This window comes from Hordeum vulgare, chromosome 6H (assembly GCF_904849725.1).
Source record: "Hordeum vulgare subsp. vulgare chromosome 6H, MorexV3_pseudomolecules_assembly, whole genome shotgun sequence".
Classification (NCBI taxonomy): Eukaryota; Viridiplantae; Streptophyta; class Magnoliopsida; order Poales; family Poaceae; genus Hordeum; species Hordeum vulgare.
The window spans coordinates 534,459,468-534,464,848 of record NC_058523.1 but is presented as its reverse complement, the minus strand read 5'-3'; the positions used below and the strand labels follow the sequence as shown (position 1 = coordinate 534,464,848).

The following is a 5,381-nucleotide window of genomic DNA, read 5'->3' as shown; positions in this document are numbered from 1 at the left end:
GGGTTTAGTCCCGCCCCTTTAGTCCCGGTTGGTGAACCGGGACTAAAGCCCCTTACGGGCCGCCCCGTCCCCACTAGTGTATATGGTCATGTCTTTCTTTAGCCACTAATTATTGGAGTAGTCGGATTATAGAAGGAAGAGCTCTTGATGTCCCGTTCTTGCTTTTAGCATGTAAAAAATGGAAAGCTCAAAATGCACCGATCAAGGGCTTCGAGAGTGTCTGCGGAAAAAAGGGAAGAAGTAGAGCTGCAGAGTTCTGGTCATTTCTTTCGACTCGTACGTTCAAATTTGGTCATGAAATTCCATCACACATCCTTGATTCTAAAGGGAAAAAAAAGACTAGGCAACTACTTCATCATATGCTGCGTGCTATTTTCTTGCGGCTACCACTACAAACAACCTGCAGTAAAATTGTCAGCGCAAATCCGACCCCGAAGCCTACACCAACGAATAGCCACAACATGATATCACCAAATAGCGATCCTTCTTGCAAAGGAGGTGGCAGCGACGAAGATGGCGAAGTCATGAAAGTAAGGTTACATTTCACAAGAAGTGGGCACCCGTACAACCCTCTGTTTCCACCTTGGAACGAGCTGCTGGTGAATGTGGAAAACTGGCTACCCGAAGGTATCCTCCCACGGAGATCATTATAGGAGAGGTTGAGCCAGGCGAGCGTGGTCACCGTTGCTAGCTCCTGCGGGATCTCCTCTACAAGATGGTTCCACGAGAGGTCCAGTGACTCGATCCGGGCCAACTGGCCGATCTCCATCGGGATCTTGCCGCCGAAGGCATTGCGAGACAAGTTTACCACGTGCAGGGACGTCAGGTTGCTGACTGAACTGGGGATGAAGCCACTGAACCGGTTGCTCGACAGGTCAATCACCACCAGGTCAGTACTGACTTTTGCCACCCTCATGTATTGTTGTTTCATGGCCACATAAACCGCCACCTGATAAGAAATGAATCCTTGTTTCGCAGACACTGTAGTATAATCATCATATTCTGCACTGTTTGGATCCCAAACCATGGACTTGAAACTCTTGAAGAAATCTGGTGCTAGATCGCCGTAGAAGCGATTTCTTGCAAGGTCAATGATTCGTACACGGGAGAAGTAATCGGAAGTCGAGTTCTTCTCCACAAGAGGAGGGATGCTCACCGGGCCATGAAAGTTGTTGTTTCTCAAGATAAGTAGTCGAAGCTGCGGTAGCTGACCCATCCATACAGGGAAAGAGTCTGCGAAATGGTTTCCACCAATATCAAGAGCTATCAAGTATTGGCACCGAGCCAACGATCTCGGCAGGCGCCCTGTAAATCTATCAGCTGGAACTGACATGATTCGTCAGTCTCGTCAGGCCATCTTCCATCAAGGTGATTTCCCCTCAGGTTCAACATCATGAGTTGACCGCAGCCTTTCAGCAAATAAGGTGGCACCAACCCGCTGAGATTATTGCCGGATAGGTCTAGCATTCTGAGAGCATACCGATCATGACACTCTGAGTAGGGGATAGGCCCACTCAGTTCATTGTTGGCAAGGTTGACGGAGAAGGTCGTGAGCCCGGACCGCTCGAGGAGAGGGTTTATTTGGATGAAGCGGAGAAAATTGCTCTGGGGAATGGACGTGAATTTGTTCTTGGAGTAATCAAGACGATCCCCGTTGGAAGGGAAAGGCACGGCACCACGGAGCATATTGAAGCTAAGATCGATGTACATTATATTAACATAGTGAAGGGGCTGACTCACTGTGGTGAAGAGGTTGTGCGACAGGTTCAAGGCGCTCATGTTTCTCCATATCCACTGAGGTATCTCCCCTTGAATTTGATTGCAAGAGAGATCCAGATCCCCTAGTTCTGGTAGATATCTAAGGACACGGGGCAACTTTGTTAGGTTACAGTATGCTAGATTCAAGCCAGTAACACTGCTGTTACTAGCATCGAATTCGTTACCATCCCCGGAAGCAGATAACAAGGGGTTATAGGATGCTGATACTATACTAAGGTTCCTTAGCCTCACGAATGCGTTTAGTTTAGATCCAAGGTACCCGTGAAATTGTTGTGGTCAAGTTGCAGGATCTGAAGAGCAGTGAGAGACGCAAATGAAGTCGGGATTGCACCTGTTAGCTGATTGCTGCTCAAGTCAACAAAAGTCAGTGTAGCTGATGGATTCTGGAATTCTTCGATAGCACCAGAGAGTCGGTTCATGTCGAGGCACAATCTCTGCAATGTTGGCTGAGTGAACAAGGATGTTGGTATTGTCCCCCAGAATGAATATTGCTTAGATCCACCTCTGTGAGATATGGGAACGGATGTCCATCAAGAGGAACAGACCCTGTGTAACAAAATTGCTTGCGTTAGTCTCATATATAGTATGTTTTAATTAATTTGCAGCCCATTGTCATGCACTAACAGAAAGAAGACAACAATAAAGAGAACATGGTGTTGAGTATATTGATTAGTTAGAAAATATGAGATAGATTAGGATTTGTCCTCCCTTGTCATGTACTTCAAGTAGATCATTGTATTCATATATATACGTCCATGAGGCTTAAAGAATACAACAACTATTGCATCAATTCTTCTCTTTCCTTTCAATATGATATCATCCTAATCGATCCAACCCTAGCCGTAGTACGCCGCTTGCGCTCCGCGCCGCCCCCACGGTCAGCCTCCATGACAGCAAATCCTACCCCGCTTGAAGGATCCATCGTTGCCACACAAGAAGCCGTGTAGATCATCCACATTGCCGGACGAGCACCAGCCGACCGTAATGTCGCGAGCGTCTAGCCCCTGGAGAGCACAAACGAGATCCAAAGCTCTTCAAGACGACGCACCCAAGGAGGAAGCGACGATACTGGCGCCGCCGTCCGGTCCAACGGGCCTAAGGTTTTCACCCAAAGAACTGGATCCGAGGGTGTGTAGGGAGAGAGCTCCTCAACGGTGCCTCCAAAAAGGTGAGACGACGTCCACATACGCCGACACCGTCGGCCGACAAGCTCTTGCCCGGCAAGATTTCATCCGAAACACCTTCCAACACCACAACCTCACACACATCACCTCCACTAGCACACACGCCTCCCATCAAGCCATCACGCCAAGACCACGGACGGAAGCACCGCCGCCAGCCGCCAGCAGGAGGCCGACGAGGGAGGCCAGCCAAGGCCACCCGAGGCCGTCGGAAGCCAGATCTGGCCGCTGGACGCCGCCCCGAGACACAGCCACCGCGCCTCGGCCCGCCGCCCCGTTGAAGAGCTAACACGCCGTCGCCGGGAGCAGCCACCGCCGCACCGCCGGGCCTCGCACCCGCCCGACGTCTCAGCCCCGGCAGGGTGGCCCGCGCCCACCGCCACATACGGGAGAGAGGGGGAAGAGCCCCGTGCTCGGGCCAGCAGCAACGGCGGGGGAGAGGGTGGAGGGGGGTGGGGGCCGGGGGGAGGCGCCACCGCCCGAGTCTGCCCGTGGGGGAGCCGACGCGGGGGCAAGGGGTCGGCTAGCTGTTCACTCAGTATGGAAGTTGTACCACATAGCATATTGTTAACCCGCCCAAGGACATAAACCGCTTACATTTTATTAGCAGCCGTCACCATAATATTTTATACTCTATGGAGTAGCAATCAGGATAGTAGCATATAGTAGGGAGTATCATATAGTAGCATATAGTAGGGAGTATCATTTTATTAGCAGCTGGTCATAGTGGGAAGTATCATATAGTAGTATCATGCATATGATACTATCTTCATAATGCATAGTATCATAAAGTAGTATCATAGATGACCTTATTTATTAACATGCATGACACATATTAGCATAACATTTAACATGTTACAGTATCTACCTATGTTATTCTAACCATCTCTTTCTTTTTTAATTGTCTGCCACATCAGCATGTTTGCTAGTCCCAAGTATATGATACTACCTTAGTTACTCCCATTATGGCCAGCCTAAGGACAGCTCCGAATCCAACAGGTCCACCTATATAGCTACATCGATTCATCCTCATTGTTGTATTTGTATCTATCCAAAAAGAGGATGTAACGAAATACGGTACGCAGAGGATTTAGCAATCAAAAATGCTAGACATACAGGCTTTTACAGGGGTTCTACAGGTTCCTTCCAAACCTTTAAAACATGCCCCCTGATTTCAACGGGGGTTGGCCCATGCCTCTGCTATTGATCAATTAGAACCTGCCATGACACCATGTAATCCCCTCATCCCGTAACCCTCCTGTATGTGTAGCAAAGCTCTTTAGCAATTCACAATCTTTTCGAAAGCAAAGACTTACCCGTGAGTTTGTTGCTGCCGAGCAGTATGATTTGCAGCCGTGTTAAGCTTGTAAGCCATGGAATCTGGCCGGACAAACCAGAGTTTCCACAGTCCAGTACAGTCAAGTTTGTCAGATTGCCGATGGCCGATGGCCGAAGGTAGCCCCCCAGAGAAGCTGTTCCCACTGAGGCGTAGCTCGGTCAGCGACCTGAGGTTCCCAATGGAGTCAGGGACGGCCCCAGCGAGGTACCGGGACGCGAGGTTGAGTGATGTGACCATCCCGGTCCCGGTGACATTGTCGCAGCCAACGCCCTCCCAGCTGCAGCAGTCCGTGCCCTCCCTCCACGACGGCAGCGTCGTGGTGGCCGGCCCGGAGGTGGCGCTGCCGGTGAAGGAGAGGGAACGCTTCACGCCGAGGAGCGCCGCGGCCTGATCCCCGCGGCATCGTGCAGGGACCTGCTGCGCGGCGCCGCCGTTCCCTGACAGGGCATGGGAACGGCCGGTGTGCTAGTAGCTGCATCTCTACAAGGAAACCTAAGGTCATCACTCGTAGCAAGAATGAAGTGTGGCGAGTAGTCGTGCGAGGCATTGCAACTGGCAAATATAGGAAAAGAGTGAGATCTATACTACTACTTTGCTGCATATGTATATGTAATAAGGTCTCCGAAGGTGACTGGAAATGAGCATGCAAGTTGAGTGCACACTGCATTGGATTGAGCCGCTGTTTTTCCTCTACGCACCGGTTTATCTGCAGTATGAACAGCAAGTTTGTCTTTGCCGTCGGCCCCATGTTTGTGTTAAACAAGAACAGCAAAAAAGAGAGTCATTGGCGTTGGCCCCATGTTTGTGTTAACAATTGTATCTTGACGAGGAAAATTAGTCTCCGCTCCATGTCCCATTCACGACTTCGGCTCGAGTCTTCAAAGGCTGCTGCTTCGTCCGACAATTTGATTGACGGGGAAAGTTAGTCAAGTATAAACGAAAAAAAATTCCCGGATCGAGCAAGTTGGCCAGCGGTGATGGTGGAGATAATCCGCATGGCAACCTTCGCGGAACGAGCTCGTTTCTGCGGCGACGATGGAGGCATGGACTACGAGTTCGTGTATTGGGCGATGCGGGAGGCG

General features: G+C 50.4%; 1 pseudogene; it reads right to left on the bottom strand.

Moving 5' to 3' along the window:
- Positions 1-355: 355 nt before the first annotated feature.
- On the bottom strand, positions 356-4,846 carry LOC123405787 (annotated as a pseudogene).
- Positions 4,847-5,381: the final 535 nt, after the last annotated feature.